The sequence below is a fragment of the Lissotriton vulgaris genome, chromosome 3_1 (assembly GCF_964263255.1).
Source record: "Lissotriton vulgaris chromosome 3_1, aLisVul1.2, whole genome shotgun sequence".
In the NCBI taxonomy this organism is placed as follows: Eukaryota; Metazoa; Chordata; class Amphibia; order Caudata; family Salamandridae; genus Lissotriton; species Lissotriton vulgaris.
This window is the reverse complement of record NC_141689.1, coordinates 1934340257-1934366748: the sequence shown is the minus strand read 5'-3', so window position 1 is coordinate 1934366748 and position 26492 is coordinate 1934340257.

Below are 26492 nucleotides of genomic sequence, written 5' to 3'. Positions count from 1 at the left end.
TAGGAGAGTTTGAATATATCCTTCTAACCTTCAGAAAGTGTATTTTAATTTATCATTTTTGCAACAAAAAAAACATTTTATAGCTGGAAACCCAGCTCTAAACATTATAAATCCTAACAGCCAGAGTTTAAAAAGGTTTTTTTTTTGTGTGACATAGGCTTGGAAGAAGAAGGGGTTTTGAAGACTCCAATGATGTGTGTTTTTAATGAAAAGTACTAACATAGGGCCAACCATAAAAAAAGATATGTATTACAAATAGTCATTTCAACTTCTCAAAATTGGGACTGGGAATGTCCCTCCTACAGTGAGATAGCTGAAGGTGTACACGCTTCAGAATTTCAATCAAAGTGCTATTTTCTCACTGGAAAGCACCTGCCAAAGGTTTTGGAGTGTCAAAAACAAAAATGTGATAATTAAAAGCACAGGCTCGATTCTGCACACAACAATGTGATGTGGAAATGTCTCAGTGGTTTCACTGTTTTTCTATTCAGTTCCAAGGATGAATTCTGGCCGGCCAGTGCTCACATTCTTTCATCTCCTTACCATAGCGGTGCTCACCTCTGCGCAGCTGTAGCAAGAGAGGAAAGTACTAGAGCTTAGCGTGATCTGAAAGTGCTTGGAATGGAGGATAGATCTGGGATGATCTGTCAGAGACTGGGATGATCTGTCAGAGGTAGAAGAGAGCTGTCAGAATTATAACAGTTTAAGGATGAGGAGCACAGAAGACAGTAGGAAGGTTGTACATGACAAGGATTAGTGTAAGAAGTGGCTGAGAAGTGGCACCTGAGACTCTGGCTCACACACTACATAGACATTCAGTCCATGGACATACAGTAGACCTCCATGTTGTAATAGGCTGACATTTGAGGTGTAGCCATTATTCCAAACCATATGCAATATAAAAACTCCACCCCCCCTCCACCCCCCAGTGGATCTGGTGATAACTTGTACGGGGATGGTCCAGTCTTGTATGCTACCTGTACGTTTGGGACATAAACTGCAAATATATGTATCTTTTGTCCTGGTCAGCAGAGTCCAGGAAACTTGCAATATGAGTCTCACAATGGTGCAATGACAACATCAATAAAATATGCTGACTGCAATCCTCAGTAAGGTTTTTTTTATCATGTCACAGCAGAAAATAAGCAACTCAGCTTATATATAACCCATAGCTATTTGGCAAACCAGATACCATAAGCAATCTTGCAGGCAGGAAAGCATCATCATATCATTCAATGCAAACTTGCCCTAGGGTATCAGATATCACTTTGCACTCATTACACGTCCATCACCCATTTGTAATAGTTATGTGTATCATCATCAACTGGACTAAGCACTGATGACAGTGAGACAGGTAGCAGTAAACGGCGCAATAAACAGTGAGGGGAATGTTTCAATTTGAAATCTTTCTTTCCAAATTCATCTCTATCACCAAAGTGCTCGACCTGCGAACTTTTACTTTCAATTACAAATCAGGCTAATTCCAAGTCTCAGTAAACATTTTAATCAAGAATCAGAAAACTCAGACAGAAGCAGAGTCCGGATATGCAATGATTTTGAGGAGGCCTAGACGCAGGGAGAAAATTGTCCCTATGCATTTTCCCCACATATTAATGCTGTAACTAAGCGAAAACAAGCATTGGCATAGCCAATAGGTCTCGTCTTTGGGACCTTATAAGTGTTTAGCCATGCAACAGTTGATGTTGTTGCACCAATGATATTGTGCTGGATAACTAAACACTTATAAGGTCCCAAAGGCAAGATCTAATGGCTATGCCAAGGGAAGCTAAACCCCCACTGTACACTCATTACACATGTGGCTATTCATTCTATGCCAAAACTGAACATAAACTTCTGTAGCCCAAGGAGAGTCTGGAGATAGATTTAGAGAGAGAGAGAGATTTAGAGAGAGAGAAATTTAGAGAGTGAGATATTTAGAGAGAGAGAGCAAGAGATTTAGAGAGATTTAGAGAGAGAGATTTAGAGAGCGATTTAGAGAGAGAGAGCAAGAGATTTAGAGAGAGAGATTTAGAGAGAGAGAGATTGAGAAAGATTGAGAGATTTAGAGAGAGAGAGAGAGAGAGAGAGAGATAGAGAGAGATTGGTGAGAGGACTTGTGGGTTTCAAAGAGCTAGTTGGAAAATAATGAAAGATTCTGGATGAGTTTGAAAGCAAGAAAATGCCGACAGGGGGAGGAAAAAAGATTTAGAGAGAGATTTTGAGAGTGAGAGTTTTAGAGAGAGAGATATATATATATATAGAGAGAGAGATATAGAGAGAGAGATTTAGAGAGAGATTTAGGGAAATAGATTTATAGAGAACGAGAGATTTAGAGAGAGAGATTTAGAGAGAGATTTAGAGAGAGAGAGAGATTTAGAGAGAGAGAGAGAGAGAGAGAGAGAGAGAGAGATAGAGAGATTTAGAGAGAGAGTGATTTAGAGCGAGAGAGATTTAGAGAGAGATTTAGAGAGAGAGATTTAGAGAGAGAGTTTTACAGAGGTTCAGACATGAAATGAATGAAATGAAAAGTAGATTTATAGAGCGCGGTTGCTGCCCAGAGGCGTCCAAGCGCTAGACACCAGAATAGAAATTGCTTGAAGAGGTAACTTGTTGATATTACTGAGGGGAGTTAAACAAAAAAGTCTTCAGCTGTTTCCGGAATGAGGGGAGATTAGGGTTGGATCTAAGATGATGAGGAAGTGAGTTTCAGATCTTGGAGGCAATATGGGTGAATGTCCTGCCACCCGCCCTTGCCTTGTTTATTCTTGGAACTATCGCCATAAAGGCCTGGCTAGATCGAAGGTTTCTGCTGGGGTGGTACTGTTTTACTAGGTCCCGGGTAATCCTAGGTCCTGTGTCCCAAAAGGCCGGATGGGCAATACACATGGTCTTAAAGATGATTCTCTGTCACACTGGCAGCCAGTGCAGGCTGATCAGACCAGGTTTGGCTGATTGTCTGCGTGGCAGCTGTAACAGTGTGCGGCTGCACAGTTCTGCACTATCTGTAGTCTGCGCAAGGTGTACTCCGGGACGCCAAGGTAGAGAACATTATTGAAGTCGAGGCAGGACTGTATAAGACCTTGGATGGCCACCTGCTTTGCCTCCATAGGTAGAAGAGGGAGGACTTTCTTTAGCATCCTAAGAATTCCGAAGCAGGTAGCTGAGAGTTTTGTAGCCTGGATGTTAAATGAGAGGGTCTTGTCCAGCCACACCCCAAGGCTCTTGATATTATCCTTGGGTACTGGGGGTGTACCGAGACAAGAAGGCCACAAGGAATTGAAAAAGGTGGGGTTTGCAGGGCCCAGGAGCATCAGCTCTGTTTTGTCCCCACTGAGCTTGAGAGATGAGGTGGTCATCCAGCCCTTTACCTCCTCTAAGCACTTCATTAGCCCACCTGACGACGGCAGGGCGGCCTCCTGCACCAAGGAGACCACCAGCTGGGTGTCGTCCGCATAAGAAATGATCTTAACCCCAAATGGACGAACGACTTCAGCCATTGGTCTCATATAGATGTTGAAAAGCGCAGGGCTTAAAGAGGAGCCTTGTGGGACTCCGCACCTCAACGGCCTACTCATGGACACTGTCTCTCCATCAAAGAATTGGAATGATCTGTCGCTCAAGAAGGATTTGAGCCATAGCCAAGCACTATCTACTATTCCGACACTCGAGAGGCGGCTCAGCAGGGTGTCATGGCTGACAGTATCGAATGCCGCGCTTAGGTCATGGACGATCACTGCCACTGACCCCCTCTGATCTAGGATTTTTCTGGTTTCCTCATTGACTGTTAGAAGGGCGGTCTCTGTTCCGTGTTTGGGTCTAAAACCCGCCTGGGTGGCATCTAACAGCTGGTTATTTTCAAGGAAATTCACCAGCTGGAGATTGATGTACCTCTCAAGGATTTTGCTCACCCAGGGGAGCAGAGAAATCGGCCGGTAGTTGCTAAAGTCAGAGGGATCTAGATTGGGTTTTTTCAGCAGAGCTCGGACCATGGCCCGCTTCCAAGCAGGAGGGACAGTACCAGAGGTAATGGAGGCGTTCAGGAGGTCCACAATGGTTAGTAAAGTGACCTGGGGTGCCAGCATCATGTCTTGTGGAGGTGCTGGGTCGCATGGGGACCCAGATTTTACCTTGCGGTCAATGGAGTCCAAGGATTCAAGGTCTAGGGGGGGGAAGTGGTCCAGTGTAGGACGGGGTTCTGATAAAGTGGTTCCCAGATTTGTTTGATCCTGGGCTATGGGGACAGCACCTGTAGAGGGGAAGGATGAGTAGATTTTATTGACTTTTTGGTGGAAAAATTCTGCCAAGTCATTACAGTGGTCTGTTCTTTTTTCCTCGTGCAGGTTAGAAGATGGAGGTTTTGTGAGTTTTTTCAGAATTTGAAACATTTCCTTAGGTTTGGATTTTGCTAGTATGATTTTGTCCGAGAAATATACAGATTGGGCAGATTTGACCTCGCCTTTGTAGAGTTTGATTGCCTCTCGGTAACGGGTTTTTTCCTCCAGAGAGTAGTCTAGACGCCATCATCTTTCTATTTTTCTGCATTCGCATTTCTTTTCCCTGAGAGCCTCTGAATACCAGGGGGCTGTTTTGCGGGAGTGTTTCATCGTTATTTTACTCAGGGGGAGAATGGTTTCAAGCGCTTTTGTGATCCAGTCAACGTGATCCAGGTTGGCCAGGCATGGGTCCTCATTGTAAGAGGGTTTGTCATTTGCGAGTCTGCTAGTCCAGTCATCGACTGGTACCTGCGCCCAGGATCTGGCATGTCTTACTGTGGGTCTCCCGGGGGGTGGCTTAAATGTGGTCCAGGTGAAAGGCACTAGTAGATGATCAGTCCATGGGAGGGAGATTGGTAGCCCACCCACAAGGTCTGCACAGTTACTGAACACAGGGTCCAGTAAGTGGCCCTTAGCGTGAGTCGGTGCCTTCACTCGTTGTACTAATTGTAGTGCAGCTAGGTCGTCTGTAAGTGCTGTAGCTGTATGGTCCAGGGAAGTATCAAAATGAAAATTGAGATCCCCCAGCAGAGTGTAATTAGAGGCAGTGCTAACACGGTCAGCCACAATCAATGGGAGGAGATTGTGAAACTGTTTGGGGGGGCCCGGGGGTCGATATATTAATGTTCCTGAAAAGCAGTTGCTAGGGGTGAGTTCTAGGATAAATGCTAAGCTTTCACAGTCTGGAATTGCTTCAGAGATTACTCGACAGTGGTATTGTTCTTTATAGATGATGGCTAGGCCTCTTCCTCTCCCATCAGGGCGGTCCTGTTGGATAATTTGGAAGCCTGGAGGGAGGGCGGTCACTAATGCAGGGTCGGAGTCCGACGTGAGCCATGGTTCAGTGAGAAACACTGCGTCTGGCATGCGCTCCTCTAACAAAAGGGCAATTTCCACCCTATGTTTGGGCAGGGATCTGCAGTTTAATAAGAGCATACAGTAATCCTGTTTCGCATCTAGGACCTGCTTAGGTTTGAGCGATAGTTTACATTTTGGACAGATCTCTGGGAGCTCTGTAGTATGATGTAAATGCAGGCCACAGTTCGTTCCTAACGGCCTTATGCTGAGGAGAGCTTCCATGCTATAATGCCTGGTCTTTTGTGGCCGAGATGTAGGGGGCATGGCCCTCGGCCGCAAACGGCAAACTCTCAGAGAGAGAGAGAGATTTAGAGATTGATTTAGAGAGAGATTTAGAGAGAGAGAGAGAGAGAGAGAGAGAGTGAGAGAGAGAGAGAGACAGAGATTTAGAGAGAGAGAAAAAATAGATTTAAAGAGAGAGAGATTTAGAGAGATTTAGAGAGAGAGAGAGAAAGAGAGAGAGAGATTATCCTGTCAGGCGCCTGAAGAGTATGAAGGTGATGAATCTCACATTAGAAATGGACGAGGAAGGCTTGTTCTTATGATGGATGTACCACTCCCCATCGTACCCTTTCAATCTGTGAATAGTGGACTTGTAACGAATGTTATGTTTGACATGTGCTAGGTGAGCTATTTCTTTTTTTTTGCCCTTGCATGCATCTTTAATATATGATTGAAAAAAAAAATGAATATTTAAAAAGGAAAATCCCAAATGCTACACTTGCTATTCAGATTTCTGAGCTAATGTCTGGGGTGGTGTCTGTAAGACGAATAAGTGAAAAAACAGAAAAATACTCCCATTCAACCCACATTCAGAAGTTTTCTAAAAAAGGCAATAAGGAAGTAAACACAGCACAGGCGTTGACTGGTCCAAATGCACCACATGTTCTGCTCCTCAATGGAGAAAAGCGACAGAAGGGACACTTGAGGAGACTGTTTCTAGAATATGTTTATCCATTTATGAGCAGTGTCTATGCAGGTGTTTTGGCAAGGAATTCTAGCCACTCACTATACCATCCTCAAAATGTAAACGAAAAGTTCTGCACTTAAATCGTACAAGAAAAGCAGCTTTCACCATTGTTTGAGTATAGAACATGGATTTTTTGTGCTGAAAGACTGCTGTATTCGAGGGAAACGACTTTATTGAGACATTAATTAATTACCATGGGTTCCCTTTGCATATTTAGGCTGCTTCATTAACAATTCCAAAACATATGTGAAGCTCGCAGTGGCGGAGGTAAAAATGAAATGGAGCCATCTCTCCCAACATGGCGAGTGGACAGAAAATGATTGAGGAGGACGGAAGCATGAAGGTTAGGAGATGCTAAATGAAAACAGCATGTAAAGAGCACAGACTTCGGTCCAACCACACAGAAACTGAACGGGTCACTCTTTCTATTCTTATAAACTAGCGGGAGCAGTGGCGCTTGGCCCATGTGCGCGCGCTATAGGAGTGCCCGCGAGCCATGCACTTAATCAGCCATGACAATGGAGTGAGTGGCGCACGCGCAAGAGCGAGAACCAGACCATATGTTTTGAATTATCGCATCTGTGTCTGGGCACCATAATTCAAAACATATGGCGCATGTGTGGGTAACGGCAAGCAATAGGCCACACACGCACGAGCCTGTGGTAAGCTTTTCAAAGCCCCTTACTAAAAGTCTCGCCAGTGCAGCGCATGTGCGCTGCTGCAGGCTCAACATAAAAATGAAAGTAAGAAGAAGAAAATTGGCCCGTGCAAAGTGATGACTCCTGCCAGATCTGAGCCAGTGACGTGAAGATAGAGATAGGGACTTTCCAATCATGTGCCACAGGAATTTTACGAGCACTCGACTGCCAGATAAGAGACCCTGCTGAAGTGACTGCAACTCTACTGGAACATTCTGCCTTCACGAGAAAAGGAGAGAGTGGTAAAATTGCTAAATACATCTTTTTCTGGAGACAGGTAAAATGCACATATCTAGACAGCCCTCTCCTTCACGCTGCAGTAGTGCAATGGCGAGCAGACAGGTGGGATTAAAGGCGTCTGTGAGGCTTGGAGGAGGACGATCATCCAGGGCATGAGAACCACAGCCCTACTGTGAGTTGGATCAAATGGTGGGGTCAATCTGTGAGAAGAAGCCAAAAGCCCAGTTTACGCACTGAACCATGGATCTCAATTGGACAAGTCTAGGCTGAGCCTGTGATGGCACATGGACCTCGTCTCATCGGCTCGATCTATCGAGGTCCAATGGCTGCATACAGAGCTGATGTATTCTGATGTTCTCGTGAATATGGGATGTTCCAAGAATACTAGTCTACCTAATTGAACAATGGCGTGGAAACCAAAAACAGGCTGAAGATCATACACTATGGAGGCAGTGGTCATAGGAGGACCAGACTAATGCGTGTACAAGGATTCCACACAGACCAATCCCAAACAACAGCTGGAAATTAAACAAACATTCACATGAACATTTCCATAATAATGAACTTTTCAAAAGTGACAGTTTTCCGTCTGTCCACCAGCCTAATGACTGTGAAAACTGCAAGGAAGATAAAGCAGACAAAGTGATAGTTTGTACCAACCAAAAAGTTGCTAGTGCATCACCACTCAATGGTGTGTGTCCAATAGAAACAGATGGTCCATGGTGTGTTTGCTACACAAGGGCTTTCAAACATGAGGAGGACGTGTGGTACCACCAGGTGAGATGAGGGAGACTGCTGGAACAAGCAGCAACTGCATCCATCCAGTACAGAAAGCGCCACTTCAGTAGCCACCCTGTTGGCCGTGCTTTCCTGACAATAGTGTTTCGTAGTTACTATTTTATGCCCACCTTCACAGGTTTCTAAGTCAACTACACGCATGCAAAAAGGGTTCTTGGTGGCTGGTAGTTCAAAGACTCTAACGGATTCTGAAGTCAGGGCACTAAAGTGTGCTCTTTAAGTCAAAGCAGAGGCTGCAGATAACAATGATTTTTAAAAAAGGGAAATAAGTTAAGCCCTCACTGCTGATAGCTGGAATCAGCAGATCACCCTGGAATCCCAGCATGGCCATCTAAGCCTTTCATCCTTCAGATGTTAAGCAACATTGACAATGACCTCAGTAGAAAATACACCATTAATGCACCCAGAGGCCACAACAACCATCTTGGACATCACTTGCATTTTCTTAGCAAAACAAAAAAATCCACATCTTACCCCATTGAGGGGGGCGCTAGAGAGCGCGCAAGCAGCATGGCCGCACTGATGTGAGGCTCCTGCTTCCTGATATCCTTCACTTATCCTGAACAATTGGGCGCTAATTGGGGTAAATTGTCGAGAGATCGGTAGCGCTACCCCGCGGCTACACGTGGAGTGAAGTGCGGAAGGATCGGCGGCGGGCAACCGGAGCGGGGGGCGCCTGAAATCTGAGCCGCGCCGCCCGCCTGACCTGCATGGAGCTTTGACTCGGCTGCAGTGACTGGGAAAGGTCGGGGATTACCACAAGGCAACCAGGCCCCGCGTCCGGCAATGACACAGTGAGTCAGCGTTATCGCTAACAACCGAGTCACGGCGCAGAGGCGGACTGCTGGTGCAACAGGACGCCAAGGAGGCATTTGTGGAGATAGTACTGCTGGGGGTGGCGGCGCAGGTTTCCATGAGGCCACTGCGCGAGAGACTTTGCCGAGAGCCATAATGGTGTTGCGATTTGATTGATGGATGCGGACATACTGACGGAGGCGGCGAGGACTGTGTAGGTGAATTTGTGGGGAGCCCACATAGCGCAGCAGTTGAGGATTGGCGCGTGTTACCCCCCCCCACTGTGAAGATCTAGTGAACACCGGGGCAGGATAATAAATATACTGAGGAGGCCGGACATACCATGGCGGCTGCGGGGAAAGCACCTTTGGCAGGAGAGCCGTTCCGAGGTGTGGGGACAGGCTTCGCGAAGATACTGAGCAGTGTTCTTCCCCTACACGTCTCGGTTACGGTATGGAACAGTCTGTGTGATGCCCGTGGTGAGAGGGGAGATGGGCAGTGGCAGTGCGTGGATAGCCGGCTGAGACGAGAGTGCAAGAGGAGTGAGACCCTTACTGGCCGGTGCGGAGCGCCTGAAGCGACCTGCAACAGGTGCGATCAACCCCCTTGGAGCGGCGGAGCATTGGGTGGTGGTTTGACAGGGACTGTGACTGCTGGGCCGCCATGAGTACTCCCCCCCACCCCATATTGTGGGTGCTGGATGTCACAGGCTGCTGCGGTTTTACGGACTTAGCAACCTGCTGCCGTTGTGCCCTACAGGGCTTTGGAAGGGGCTCAAGTAGCTCCGTGAATCGCCATACATTGGTGGAGAAGGCAGCTGGCGATTATGAGGTGATGCTTCAGCGGGACACAGTCTTGGGCAAGTAGCTGACCCAGTGAGGTGAGAGCTGCTGAGAAGCGCTGGACAGAGCAAGCTGACGCGACAAGAGTGCGGGGCAGGATCAGCTGTTGACGACAAAAGGGCCACGTGGCGACTCGGGCTGGCCCTCACACTTCACCCTAGACTGGTGGTTGCCTTGATTACTCCTGATACATACGCAGAAGGCGTCGCACTCTTGCTGAAATATGGGAAAGACCGACACTCGTCAACCGAAACTAAATTTTGAAGCTGCAAAGAAGGGAAGCAAATCTACTGCTGACGACCAGGAGCAGGACTTGGCTGAGTGCGCTGGAGGGGGAGCCAATTCACAGGCCTCGGACATGGCCAATATACTACAAGAGATGCGGCAAGGATTTGCAACAGTGGTGGACAAGGTGGACCGGATGTCCTCTAGGATGGATGCCATTGCACATAAGCTAGATGGCCAGGAAGACTGCATTAAGGAGGCGGAAAGACACATATCAGAATCAGATGACGTCACTGCAACCCGTACAGTGCAACTTACGAGAATGGATAAACTGCTACCCGTCATAGCCGCAAAAAATGAGGACTTGGAAGCGCGCAGTCGGCGCAACAACATACGCGTCATAGGCTTACCAGAATCGACAAATACTGGTAGAATGGAGGACTATATAGAAAAACTACTGCTGGAGTCCATAGGCAAAGACGCCTTTTCCTCGCAGTTCATAGTGGAAAGGGCGCACAGAACCCTCTGTCCACGTCCGGTGCCGGGAAGCCCCCCACAACCTATAATTGCACGGTTACTTAATTATAGAGACCGGGATGTAGCCCTCAGAGCTGCGAGAAACAAGCAGAAGTTGACATATGATGGTAACACCTTTTCCATATATCCAGACTTCACACCTATCGTGCAAGAAGATCGCCGCAGTGTTTGTGGAAGTCAAGCGGAAGTTGCGATCGGAGCAAATTGATTACGCACTCCTCTACCCAGCCAAGGGAAGCAGCGATTCTTCACGTATCCCCAGCAAGTCGAAGACTTCCTCCGAACATTGAAACGAGCAAACCGGGGTGGAGAGCGACTGGAGGCCTCGCAGCGGAATGGCGACATAAATGAAAATGAGGATCTGGAATGACTGACTCCAGCAAAGTAATCTGCACACATCCAAGGAAACTATTACGGATTGGTAGGCTGGGTCGGACAATCTAGCTGATGCGAGGTGAGATCCTTCCAGTATGGCTCAATTGTTTACATGTTATTGTGGTTCTAGGCCTGCTCCCTCCTCCTCATGATAGGGCCGGCAGCGCCTTCGGAGGAGAACTTAAGGGAAGTGAGGAGACTGCGTAGCTGTCTAGAAGGTCCCCCAACGGGTATTACCCCATGGAAGTACAAGTTCTGAACTATGAGGGGAGGGTAACGGAAGTGGGGTTCCAATTTGGAGGTAGGGTGGGAGGGTGGACGTGGGATTCTGGCAAGATTGGGTTGCTTCAGTGGGTGGGGGGAGGAAATTTGCAGTTCTTGTTGATTAGACGTAGGTCTGTGGGGGGTTTGTTCGAGAGGGTTATTTGGTACATGTGGTTGTCAATAAGCACATCTAAGGGATTTACTGTATGGTCGTACACAAAGATTAGTATTACTTTGAAATGTCGTTGTTGTACTGGAGCCGCAGTTGTTGAGCGACTAAAGGTGGTGGATCGGGAACAGAGGCGATGCTATCCGATGGAGCACTGTAGAGATGTACAAGGCCTAGCTCATGACCCCCATTGACAGCACTAAACTAAACATAATTACATGGAACGTACGGGGGCTGCGTGACCCGCGGAAAAGGGACGCCAAATACTATCCTATCTTGACAGACACCAGGTACACGTAGCAATGCTGCAGGAGACACACTTCAACCCAAGACGTAACATCACATTTGCTTGTAAATGGGCGGCACACAGGATCTTTTCTTCTTTCTCTTCCTATGCGAGAGGTGTGGCAATTCTGGTTAAGAGGGGCACTCCGTTCACACTAACGGGAGCCACGTGGGATGCCCAGGGGAGATATTGCCTGACTTGGGGGAGGTTGGGGTCTGATTCTGTTACCCTGGCCTGCTGTTATGGTCCTAATGTGGACGACCCCCAGTTCATTACAGAACTATGATTGTGGACATTGGGTCCAACCATATTGTGTGGGGAGGTGAATAACATTGCGCGGAGTCCGGATATTGATAGGTCCCACCCAGCTCCCCATCATTACACAAAAGCCCGTGCCATGCTGCATTCCACACTCACGGACCACAATCTGATAGATGCGTGGAGACACTTGCACCCTAACGACCTAAAGGGAACCCACTTTACTGCGCATGCGGCTACTGGGGCGAGACTGGACTATATTTTCTTGAGTGTCGGGCTATGTCCGGCGATTTTACAAGTGCAACACTTAGCCAGGACTTACTCGGATCATGCACCGGTACGGCTTACATTGCCCTCCACAGATTATGGTCCTCCCAGAAGCAGCTGGAGGTTGCAACCTACAATACTACTAGACACTGTGTTTCAGGAGGAGCTCAGAGAGGAGATCAAAGTTTTTTTCATACGTAATAAGGATTCAGTAGATAGCGTAGAAATTATCTGGGAAGCTTTCAAAGTGACGTTACAAGGTTTTTGCATAGCAAAGGGTGCTGGGATGCTTAAAGATATTTTGAAGACGTTACGTACACTTGAGACCAAACTTAAGTCATTGGAGAGCAGATTAGCTACTAGGCCGGATGGCATATCCAAAAACAATCTCAGTTTAGATCGAAACTCACAGCCTACATGGATGAGGCTCGCATAGAGGCGAGATTTCGAGGGAAGTATTGGACGGCCCGCCGCTATGGCGAGGGGGAGAGGCCTGGGAAGGCGCTGGCAGAGACGATTCGGAGGTCATGAGGCTCTAATGTAATCCTAGAATTGGAAGGGTTGGACGGCATTGTATATAGGGACACTGCGACCATACTTAATGCCTTCACTGAGCACTACACGGCATTGTATACAACCACTAGGACGGGAAAATTGAACCTAGACGCATATTTGGACGATATATCGCTGGGGTGGTTGAACGATACACAGCAGACATTTGTGTGTGCCCCATTTGAGCTTGACGAGGTCAGGAAAGCCATCATGCATATGCAGTCGGGTAAGCCCATGGGGTCGGATGGTATCCCAGTCGAGTTTTATAAAACCTATATTGATATGATGGCTCCCATACTGCGTGAGGTCTATGAGGATGCACTGGAGGTAGGGCGTCTCCCCCCTTCCATGAGAGAGGCGATCATCGTCTCCCTATTAAAACCAGGGAAAACACGCGCCACTGTGATTCGTATAGGCCCCTGTCACTGCTCAATTGTGATGTTAAAATATTAGCTAAGCTCATAGCTAATCGTCTCAGTCTACTCATGGAACATTTAATACTGCCTGACCAGTCGGGATTTGTGCCCGGGCGTGCAACATCCCATAACTTGCGGACCATATTCACAATATTGAATAACGTTTCTTCTGAGTTACCTTTGGCAGCAGTTTTCCTGGATGCCACAAAGGCTTTTGACTCCATTGAGTGGGACTATTTGTTTGGTTTGATGTCCCGAATGGGGTTCCTCCCCTTTTCCTTTCCTGGATATGTTTGTTGTATTGCTCACCTACAGCTAGAATAGTGATTAATGGCAAAACTTCTGAGGGTTTTCAATAACGAGAGGTACGAGGCAGGGTTGCCCCCTGTCCCCCCTGTTGTTCGCGATCGCGGTGGAACCACTGGCGGCTAAATTGCGTCAGCACCACCGTGACAGAGCATTGCAATGCAACATGAGGCAGATATTGGTTTCCCACCTATGCGGACGACATTACACTCTGCATACGAAACGCCCAACAGAACTTAAATATTATCCTTCGAGAATTTATAGTGTTTGGATTGCTTTGAGGGGTACAGATAAACTGGGATAAGTAGAGTATCTTTCCCCTTACTGATACAATGAGTCGCTTTCCCTTGGACTATCCGATGGCATGGTGCGAGGATGAACTGAAATATTTAGGCATCCGTGTGACGAGGGATAGAGATGAATTGATGCGTCTTAATTACGGGACCGCTATGGTTCGAATTGCGGATAATATATCAAAATGGATTACCCTCCCTCTCTCCATGGCGGGCGTGTCTCTTTGATAAAGATGGTTATATTATTTCAACTATTGTATATGTTTCTTAATATACCCTTTCACCCGGGGTCATTTTTTTTTAAACAGTTGCGGTCAGAACTAACGCGATTAGTGTGTGGGGGGGTAAAACCGCGAGATTACGTTGGGATGTATTGACGAGGCCTTATTCTCAGGGTTAATTTGGTGTACCTAATTTTGAATTAAACTATTACAGCCCACAGGCGCATTATGCCCATTTTTGGGTGCATCAACCACGTTATATGCCCCTGGTGGCGGGGGAGCATTGGCTCGCTCTTCCCGTCCCCATTGAGGCGGCGGTGTACATTCCGACCCTCATGCGGGATAAGACGCCGACCACGGTGAGTTGCACGGTGGCGGCCTGGGCACATGTGAGTAAGATGTTGGATGTGCCTATGATTTACTCGCCACTGTTACCGCTGGCATATCATCCCGCCATACCTCTTCTTCAGGAGACACTTTTCCACAAGTTTGAAGATCACACTAGGATACACAACTGGGAGGACGTGTATCAAGAGGGGTCATTCCGCACAGTGGCGCACGTGTTCCAGAATATAACACAGACACCCCTAGAAACCTTCCTATACATTCGCCTGTGGCAGGGAATACGCTCAATTACTCCTGATTTCCCTTCGGAGCCACCGACCTTTACACCGCTACAGCTGACACTTCAGAACGAGATGGCTAAACGGCTGGTGTCAATACTATACAAAGCAGTACACACACAGAAGATTGAGCAACCTGCAAAGGCAAGGGAAAGGTAGGACCTCAAACTAGGTATAACTCTGACGGATAAACAGTGGGAATTCTGCTCGCTGCAGACTGAGCGAATTTCAGCTAGCAGTAGGCTTAGGATTATCCACTATAAATTCCTACATAGACTGTATTATACCCCAGCCAGAATGTATAGATACAAATTGAGGGATACCGACTCGTGTGATAGGTGTCATGCTGAAGGCGCTGACTTCCTGCACCTGGCATGAGGCTGTCCGGAGATATATAAGTATTGGGCGCAGATTTTTCAGGCTCTGTCCACTATGAATAATGCCCGGATTGACATGTCCCCACTGAAGGCTTTATTGGGGTATGTGGAGCAGCTAAGGGCGGAACATCGTAAATGTGTGGCCTTGACGTTGCTTCTAGCTAAAAGGAGAGTGGCATGCCGCTGGGGAAGAGGGAGAGCACCCAAGTTTAAGCTGTGGCTTCATGATCTAATATATTGTCAGGAACAGCAGGCGATCTATGCTATCACGCCAGCTGCACTAGACCTGAGGGAGGGATTGGGTGCTAGCTGCCTCACTAGTGGTTGACCTGTTGGGTTGTGGTGGAGGTGCCCCCTTGCCCGCCTACCCTTTCCTCAATATGACCTGTTCTAGTCCCTGGGTTTCTATTGTTTTATTTCTTTTGTAATGGGTGTGTAATTTATCTGACTGGTTTGCTCTGATATAACAACGTTGAACAATGTAACGGGAAATAATTGATTTGCAAGACGAACACTAAATGTATGTTTATGAAACATTGAAATAGCTGTATGTGTATGACAACATGTGCACCACGTTTATGGTTGTTTTCTAAAAATCAATAAAAAGATTTTCACAAAAAAAAACACTTTACCCAAATGAGCTTCCCATGACAGCATCATCAAACACCTTCCATTCCAGCGGAAATCTCAAACATGACAGTCGCTGGAAATCTTCCAGACAGCAACTTCGTCTTCAGGCCCAGCTCTAACCCTAGGAATCGGGGTCTCCCTGCTACTGTGGTAAATAGGCTTCCACCACACTGTCAGCAGACACACTAGAAATAATTGCTTATAGCAGGCACACTGCCCACTGTTGGAAATGGCAGACACGCTATCAACCAACGGTAATGGCAGACACGCTATCAACCAAAGGTAATGGCAGAAACGCTGTCCACCAACGGTAATGGCGGACACGCTATTCAACCAACGGTAATGGCAAACACGCTGTCAACCAACGGTAATGGCAGACACTCTGTCAACCAAGGGTAATGGCAGACACACTGTCAACCAAAAGTAATGGCAGACACGCTATCAACCAACGGTAATGGCAGACATGCTGTCAACCAAAGGTAATGGCAGACACGCTGTTAACCAACGCTATTGTGGTAAACAGACTTCCACCACACAGTCAGCAGACACACTGGAAATCATTGCTTATAGCAGGCACACTGCCCACTGTTGGAAATGGCAGACACGCTATCAACCAACGGTAATGGCAGACATGCTATCAACCAAAAGTAATGGCAGACACGCTGTCAACCAACGGTAATGGCAGACACGCTGTCAACCAACGGTAATGGCAGACACGCCGTCAACCAACGGTAATGGCAGACGCGCTGTCAACCAACGGTAATGGCAGACATGCTGTCAACCAAAGGTAATGGCAGACACGCTGTCAACCAAAGGTAATGGCAGACACGCTGTTAACCAAAGGTAATGGCAGACACGCTGTCAACCAATGGTAATGGCAGACACGCTGTCAACCAACGGTAATGGCAGACACTCTGTCAACCAAAGGTACTGGCAGACACGCTGTCAACCAACGGTAATGGCAGACACTCTGTCAACCAAAGGTAATGGCAGACACGCTGTCAACCAACGGTAATGCAGACATGCTGTCAACCAACGGTAATGGCCGACACGCTATCAACCAAAGGTAATGGCAGACACGTTATCAACCAAAGGTAACGGCAGACACGCTGACATCCAGCGGTAATGGCAGACACGCTGTCAACCAACAGTAATGGCAGACACTCTGTCAACCAAAGGTAATGGCAGACACGCTGTCAACCAAAGGTAATGGCAGACACGCTGTCAACCAAAGGTAATGGCAGACACGCTGTCAACCAACGGTAAGAGGCAGACACGCTGTCAACCAAACGGTAATGGCAGACACTCTGTCAACCAAAGGTAATGGCAGACCCGCTGTCAACCAACGGTAATGGCAGACACGCTGTCAACCAAAGGTAATGGCAGACACGCTGTCAACCAACGGTAATGGCAGACACGCTGTCAACCAACGGTAATGGCAGACACGCTGTCAACCAACGGTAATGGCAGACACGCTGTCAACCAACGGTAATGGCAGACACGCTGTCAACCAACGGTAATGGCAGACACGCTGTCAACCAACGGTAATGGCAGACATGCTGTTAACCAAAGGTAATGGCAGACACGCTGTTAACCAAAGGTAATGGCAGACACGCTGTCAACCAACGGTAATGGCAGACACGCTGTCAACCAACGGTAATGGCAGACACGCTGTCAACCAACGGTAATGGCAGACATTCCGTCAACCAAAGGTAATGGCAGACACGCTGTCAACCAAAGGTAATGGCAGACACGCTGTCAACCAACGGTAATGGCAGACACGCTGTCAAACAAAGGTAATGGCAGACACGTTATCAACCAAAGGTAATGGCAGACGAGCTGTCAACCAACGGTAATGGCAGACGAGCTGTCAACCAACGGTAATGGCAGACATGCTGTCAACCAACGGTAATGGCAGATATTGTATCAACCAAAGGTAATGGCAGACACGCTGTCAACCAGTGGTAATGGCAGACACACTATCAACCAACGGTAATGGCAGACACACTACCAACCGCTGGCAATGGCAGACGCGCTATCAAACAGTGACAATGGAAGACACGCTATCAACCATTGGTAATGGTAAACAGACTACCCAATATTGGTAATGACAGACACACTATCCATCATTGGTAATGGCAGTCCATGCTTCTTGGGGCCACTAGGCAATATAAGATTCATTGATATCATAAACCAGTTTTTCTTGCTTAAAAATTCTCCCTTGAAATGTGCTCACCACTGGCTTAAACATAAATTGAGGAACCTCCTACCTCTTAGGACAAAAACTATTTGCACTGAAATTCCTATACATCAGGAAACAAAACCCCAGCTCATACTATAAACATCCCTGCATGACTCTATATCCTGGCTAATTGACAAAGTATGATGTTACAACATTCATACAGGGTGTTTTCATATAAAATAAACAAAACCATGAAATTGGACTCTGCCTGTTCAGGCTTCTGTCCTCCCTGCTGCCTGATCCATTAACCCTACTCTTCCGCGTGGGCTCCCTGCCTGCTCAGCACTCTGCCTGCTCCTTCATCTGCCCTCTCTGCGGCCTGCTTCAGCCACCCTGCTCATCCGCTTGCGCTCTGCCTGCCCAGTCCTCTGAGATCTCTGTGCCTACTCGGCCTCTAATGTCTGGGTGCCCGGGTGAGGTAAAGTGCGTATCAGAGATGGCAGACACTTTGAGGAGTTGTGTGCACGGGGTTAGCAACACTTAGCAGATTTTCAGCCTTCCTCGCTCTGAAATTGTCGCTGCACTTACAAAACTACAAATGAACCGCGCGCGCCCTTCGCAGGGACCCACAGCAGCAGCGCAGCACACTCTGTGCAGGCACACAAAGTAGACGCACTGACAGACAGACACAAACCTATCCATGCACAGTGTGCCCTGCCCGCATGTACGCTGCTGTCACATTGGATAGCGCTCCCTACTTCTGTTTAGGTGCAGAAAAGCTTTGTACAGAACTGTGCGAATGTATGCACACGGGTACAAACTGCATCATCCGTATGTAAATGCAGACAGCATGCATGAACACTGCACATGGCACTAGCACACATAGAGACGTGTATTTGTTCATAGACACGCACATGTATGTACACATCTAGATACCCACACAACTTGTAAATCACGGTCCAAAGACCACGAACGTGTACGTATGGAAACGCGTTAGACATCCACATTTTAAAATTCAATCGTATCATAGCAGTATTCTACGGACGCTTACACGCACAGCACCCCCCACACATGCGGGCAATGCACATGTATGTCACGTATGCCCTTCCGCAGGGAAGATGACACAGCAGGAGCGGGGCCTTTGACATGAAAAGTTTTGTGTTTGCAATAGGGTACAGTGGACAGAACTTGATTAGAATCAGCATTCCGGCCCGGAGGGCCACATGGGTATGAATGTTATGTTTTGAACAGATGGTGTTTGTCAACGGTGCGCTAAGGTCGGTACCGACCTTAGCACCCCTTGTGTTTTCCATTAGTCCATTAGGGGTAGGGTGTTGTTAGGTCTTTAATCTCGTACTCCCCTCAGACCCTTTCTACTTTTTGTCTTTTCCTCCGTTTGTCAACGGTGCCCATTGGGAAATACGTGACTTGCTATCAGTGACTACAAGTATCAGCATGCCGGGAGAACGGCACACCTGTATGCCATGAAATGAGTGCATGCGCATAAATACTTTCAAGCCGTTTAAGCTGTTGAACACCATTTTCCTCTGATGAAGGAGCCGTAGTGCTCTGAAACGCGTCAGGATTAAAGGACATTACTTTGAACTCTGAAATGGTATGCTGTTTTTATATCCCTTGTCCTGGTCAACAGACTCCAGGAAACCTACAATATGAGTCTCACACTGGTGCACTGACAACATCAGTAAAATAGGCTGACTGCAATCCTCAGTAAGCTTTTTTTTATCATGGCACAGCAGAAATTAGGCAACTCAGAATATAGGCCATGGTCATTTGGCAAACCAGACACCATAAGCAATCTTGCAGGCAGGAAAGCATCATCATATCATGCCAGTGCAAACTTGCCCTAGGGTTTTAAAATCTTGCACATTTAAGGTAACATTACATATTCAGTCATTATAGGCAGGATCACCTACTCTTTCACTAGTGATAGTTGCCGAAAAATGTTGTGCACCTCCTCTGGGGTGTATAACTAGAAAAGGTAAGGAAGCAATAAGTGCCTATTGTGCTGTTCCTATTGAAGCAGGGTCAAGATTGATTTGCATTTGGCTTGGTTCAAACAGGTGGCATGGTGGGCAAAAGAACAATGGGTTGGAAAGCTATCCAGAACACTTGCCAGTGGTTAGATATATTGCAAGCATCCTCTCATCACCTTTTGTGAGTTTGTTGTAATGGTCCAAGTGGCTATATGTATGCTCAGTCAGGGGTCCTCTCTCATGGTGCACTGGAGTCAAGCTAAACCTGACTGAAGAGCCCCGAACATGGTGAAACCGGTCTTGGGTTGCAAATGGCTGGGTCCAAACTGGGATGGCATTGTGGGCAAAAGTGATTAGACAGAACATTATTTTCATCACCTTTTGTGCTTTTCTGATCTCGGATGTTCATGTCCTCTTTGTTCTGGTTCCCCTGGTCATCTGGTTCTCTTTGCCTTGGTGTGAGACTTCCTGAGCCTGCTCCTCCTGGGCTTCATAGTGATATTCCTGGTCTCCTTTGTCCTGGTCCTCCTAATGCTGGTCCTGTGCAAATGCCTATGCATGTAGGAATCGGAATCAAATTTGTGATTCCTTAACATTGGCTAATAGCGATTCGGAAGTTGCCAATCGCTATTAGCTAATGTGACTCCTTTCTTTCCTATGGGCCTGCAGGCCCATAGGAATGAATGGTAATGCATTTGCAAAGTGCAATTACCAAATTGGTAATCGTAAATTACAAATGGAAATCCAAGGGCGCCGGGGGCTTAAGGCCCCCCTGAAGCACCCCCCAAAAAAAGTAAGTGTGCGCATGTGAAGCAAAGTGCGCTACATGGCATGCTTCGAAAAATGCATTTTTGTGCATTTTCCGAAGCATGCACAAATTGCCATCAACTTGAAGTTTATGGTAATTAGCGTTTCCTAATTGCACAGTTTGTATTTAGGAAAGGCATAAACGCCTTGGCATTACGGAATCGCAAATTGCGATTCCCTAAATGCATTCGCAATTTAGATACATCTGATGACCTAAATTGCAAATGACAAAAGGTACCTGCATTGGAGAAGGCCTTTTTCCATTCGCAAACGGGCCAATTCTGCGAATCGGCCAGTTTGCGAATGGGAAAAGGCTTGATGCATATCCCCCTAAGGGAATAAATTAAATGCAACTTTTAAATCCAGTACCATGTGCGTTAATTGAATTGCTTTCTGATAAGCATGACGTGAAAACTTCACTCCCTTCTTTTCAGTTGACCCGATTTGGGGAGTGTGCTAAATTTACTAAAATCTGCTGTGACAGGGGGCGGAAATCGGGACTGTCCTGGCAAATCCAGGACATCCTACTTATCAAGTACTGGGAAAATAAATACTAGACTTAAGGAAGCACAAATGCAGTTTCCATCTTCCGAGCATATTACTGATGTAGCTGCCTTTTATTTATGCTGAGGTTGTTGAGAATAATGAGAAAATCAACAAAACAGATATTTTTCCCAATTCACTGTACATATCAAAAACAAATACATGAAGAAAACACTTCAAAAGAATTTTAGAGCTATCTATTCCTAAATTAAAACCAGCGCACTCTCAGTGTTGCCAAGCTAACAAATTAACAGAAAATCATATTTAATTATCAGCTCCATGCCTTATTAGAATCCGGCAACATAAATAAAAGAGCAATATTTTTCTTCTGTGACCTTATTATATTACTGATCAAAAATGGGGCAAACATGCAAAGCAGGTGTAGATGAATGCCACATTTAAAATAGTTTAGCTTAGCCACTTGCACAGGCGGTACCTCACTGCTTTTTGGCTACATAAAACACTTCCAGTCTAAGCAGATACACACTTTTAAGCCATCTTGTGTGTAGGTGTGCTCTAAAAAACAAAGATTCATTATGCTTTTGCCCTTTTTTAAGAGAAGCAAAACAACATTAGCTGTAAAAAAAAAGGTATAAACGTGTAGCCTTACGTATGTTATGTTAAAAAAACACTTTACAGTTTACGGATTGGGACTGAAAATTCAAAAGCAAAATATTATTCTGTTGTCACATTAGGTTTTTGGAAACATTTAGTGGTTGATTTCAAGATGGCCGCCCCTTTTGTCCAGCAATGGGAGCCATTTGGTAGTCCTTTCTCTATTTACTGACGTTGTAGAATTTTCCAGAAGCAGAAGACATTCAGTTGTTGTACTGACTTGTGAGAGATTCTACAGTTGTTACATCTCCATTGTACAGTGAGTGCATGTTTCATTTTTATTTATTTGTCCTCAAAGATAGAAATCTTTATTTTGAAGAACACCTAGCTGAGCTTTTGATGCAGAGTGCAGGATAGTGAATTTTGCTGTGGGTTCAGATTTGAGTGCAGGTTTCAGTAGTGATTCTAGCATGTGCTTTAAGTTTTGAGGAAGCAGTTGTATTGATATGTATTGCAAGTGCTGGAATGTAGAGACTGCAGCACTGCTGTTGAGGCACAACCTGGATTTAAGCTCCATTGTACAGTGGGTGCATGTTTCATTTTTTATTTAATCGTCCTCAGATAGAAATCTTTATATATATTTGAAGAATACCTAGCTTTTGATACAGAGTGCAGGATTGTGAATTTTGCTATGGGTTCAGATTTGAGTGCAGGTTTCAGTAGTGATTCTAGCCTGTGCTTTAAGTTTTGAGGAAGCAGTTGTGTTGATTTGTATTGCAAGTGCTGCAATTTAGAGACTGCAGCACAGCTGTTGAGGCACACTCATAGCATGATTTCAAGGTGCAAGTTGATGGTTGCAGTTTATGGTTGCAGGGACCATGTTGCAGTACTCGAGTGTAATTCATTCTCAAAGTAGTCAAATATTATGGAAGTTACAATTCAGCCATGGGTGCAGATGTCTCAAACTAAAGTGACATGCAGTATTTCTTCTCAAAGTGACTACAAAGCAGTGCTATTTTGATTCAAACATATGATAGGTAAATTATATTGCAATCTCTGGTTGCATCTTTTGTGCAGGGTACTTTACAAAAGACCTCCATATTATGCCATGCAAACCCGACAAGCCTCAACCTTATTAAAATAAGTTAATAATAATAAAATAATTTAAGGAATCATTCCAGATTCTCTGAGCTGCCAAGTTCTTGACCTGCTTTTACAAAACATATTTTTGCCGCTAGTGGGCTTATCTTTTTATTCATGTGAAAATACACTTGTAAACTAAAACTCAAAGCGCATAAGTAAATGTCTACCATAAAATAGATCCGTCATCATTTGTCTGAAGTGTGTTTTATTTAAATTGTGTATTTCTTTCCTGCTAGAAATCTGTGAGCACTCTTACCTCAGCATTGATCACCGTCGCTTGGATGGTGCTCTTCTGTGCGTTTGTCAGAGCTCTGTCGCTAGGACTTGGCAGTGTTCCTTAGCCAATCACAGCAGATGGAACATTCTGTGTTGATGCTACTGTTTAGCTGTCACAGACATAACCCATTCCTTAGCCCACAGTCAAATGATATATCAAACCTAAACCTCCCTTTACAGAAAGATAATTTGGATGTCATTATTTGAACTTTGAGGTAAAACTCTAATGAAAGGAATAATCAAGACCATTAAAATACAAAGTGCTTAAAATGAGTAATTTGTCAACCTCTGGTATGTGTTTCATCAGGGCACTGACATTCTGTGGCAGGGAGGGGCCAAATTATCTGGCATGGTTGGATAAATTATGTGGCAAGAAGATACAAATTATGTGGCATAGTATGGCACATTGTAAGGCAGTTTTATTTTGAATTTTGTAATATTTAATACATTTTAACAGTGTCTTACAGAAGTTTTCATCTCAGAACTACCAATTTAATACTGAGAATCAGCAGTTAGCAACTGAATGGTGACCAGTCTTTGCAACTTGCATTTCAATGCGCAGATGCACGCGTTTCCACACTAATATTTTTTGTTAAAATCTGCAAACATGCAGCAGATAAAGGATTATGTACAAATGCTACGAATCCATAACTATGCAGAAGATGCTGGAGCTTCTGACTCACATAATTCAAATGGCCTTGGTTTGAATAGGGCTGTACACTTTTCATCTCACAAATGAGATTACATGTGTATGCATTAGATTACAGATATTAGTATCCGATTCCTACCACATCCTTCAGTATTTCACATCTTATTCTGCAGCAATAGAGGATGAGGTTACCACTATAACAATAATCATAAGGTTATTTATGTAAACCTTTATAGAAAGGCATACCTTGAGGGCAAAATCTCGTTTAAGAACAGATTGCCCTAGTATAGCAAAATAACCCTCTATAAGGGCCAGAGAGCCCTAATCTGCAGGCAGATTCTGATGTAAAGACCAAGGGCACAAAGTCAGATTCTAATATAAAGTCAGAGATCTCTAACATCAAGCTGATCCTAAAATGAAGGACAGAAAACCCCAATCTGTGGAGAATATTGGGGTTTCCTGGAAACACCTAACCTTAGGTCAGACACTCATGCCAGATGCATAGAGTCATCACCTAGGAGCAGAGTGTATATAACATAAATGGTAGTGAGAGCTATAACCTGAGAAAGAACCTGAAATAATAGGGAGAGGACCAGAACCAAGGACTGCAGCTGCCACAGGGAGATTAGAATAGATCACGATACGTGAGTCAGATAACTCTAACCTGGAAGCTGATCTTAATATATAGGCCACCAAACCTGAAGGCGGAACCTAGAATAATGGAAAGAAACCTCTAAAACACAGTGAGATCCTGATGTGACATGAATAGGGGCTTAATCTGGGAAGAGATCTCTTAACAGGGAACCTATACGGGCAGATCTTAATATGAAAGACAGAGTTTACCTTTTTGTAGGGTAGAGAAAGTAGGTGCTGGTTTCTGATGTAAGGGGCAGGAAACCATAGAAAGAGATAGTGCTTCATATAAGAGGCAGAAGTATTTTACCTTTGAATATATCCTTTACTGTGTGCAGAGAGTTCTAAGCTTGGGAAAAACACTTTTTTAAGAATCAGAGGTCCTTCCCTGAGGATAATGTGCACCCTTATCAACCTTTTCCTAATGGAGAGAGGGGCTGGCCTATGAGGCAGATATGATGACCAAGGAGAGAGTTAAGAAGTACAAAATAAAAAATGTATATTTCTGATGGATACTTCTAAGTGTAGATTCCTCCCTTTTGAAAGCACCAGACTGCATCCAGAAATGTTTTCAGCAGTGCTCCCGCAGGATGCTATGTGGAACCGTGTGGCTCTGTGCTGGCTCTGCCCTTCCCCGGAAGTAAGGGAGTAGTGCCTCATATAAGCGCTATATACAAGCTCACCCCCTGTTCAATACACCAACCCATGCCCACGTCATTCACCCACTCATTTACTTTTCACTATAAGCTCACTGTTCACTTGTCTGCTCTCATTTCTTATTCCTTGCTCGTCCACTCATGTATTGACATACTCGTAAGTTTCTCTGCTTACTAACATAAACTCCATCTCTTAATCTTTAATAAATACTCACTCGCTTCTCCTTACTCACTCCTTTAACATGCACACATTGCACCAGAGTTGTCAATTAGCTCCACATCACCATTCTTTTCTGGCAAGTCCTGCCTTTTTAGCTAACAGGAGTTTGGATTCTACTACCTTTGCTGTTGCTTTCCCAAATTATGATATATATAGGCAAGAACTATATATCAAAATGGTATTGTATAGAACAACTCAAGTGTCGTTAGGTAACTGATAACATTGCGCTTATTGGTAATTCTGCCCCTCACATATCCATTAGCTCACTCCACAGTGACAATCTATACTTATCCTTACTTAATACTCAAAGCCTCATGAATCAGTCCTTAGTCACTCAAAAGTCACAGATAATGTATTTGCTCTTCACACATACAGCACACACCTCTGTCTCACTTATTTCTTCCATATAATAACCTCTTTTGCTAACTTCTTACTCATTCACAGCTATTCCCACTCATACTTGTAGGAAAGTAGGATCTGGGTTTATGCTTACCCCCACTTTTCGCTTGGTGTTATGCTGTTTCTGACAAGTCTAACTGGGACCTGCTAATCAAGACCTCAGTCTCTGTGCTTTTTCCCCTGAATTGGATATGGTGAGGACTTGGATACATCCCAGATTGGCTACTGGTGTACACTTGTAAGTCCCAAATATATGGCACTGAGGTGCCCAAGGAATAGGCACACATACTTCTAAATTATAAGGAGCAGAATCAGTACTTGGTCTGTCGTGCTGACTTTAGGTCTGAATCCAGCTTGTTAGGGGGTTAGGATATCTGCACCCTCAATCCACTCATTTAATTTGTTTAGCAACTGTCTCGCTTAAACCTTTTGGAGAATGTCAAAAAGGCTTATTGGCCTATAATTAGCAGGACTACACCGATCCCCCTTTTTGTAAATGAGACTAATCTCGCCCCTTCCAGGCAGTTAACATAAGAGGCGCAGACTAACATGTGATTTTGTCTGCTCCTGGGGCCTTGCCCAATTTAATTGCACTGATAGCTATCATGGTGTCTTCTAGTGTGAAGTTAAGGTCAAAAGGAGGCAAGTTGATGTGAAAAGGTCGATTGCGGCATGATCGTATAACTTAGTGAAGTGATCTACCTAAGCCTCAGGATTCAGGTGACAGTCTACTTGTAATTTGGAACTCCTGCTCCCATGGGCAACTTTTTTCCAAAATGACAATTAACGCTAGACCTTGCAGCCATTACCAGATCGCTTCAGCTGGCATCCACTCCACTTGGCCCTTGCACTTCTTACTGTCTTCTTTTATAAGTCCCTGGCTATGCGGACCTCAGGTAGATTTTTAAGAGCATTCCCCAGTACTTGTTTTGCCAATCTACA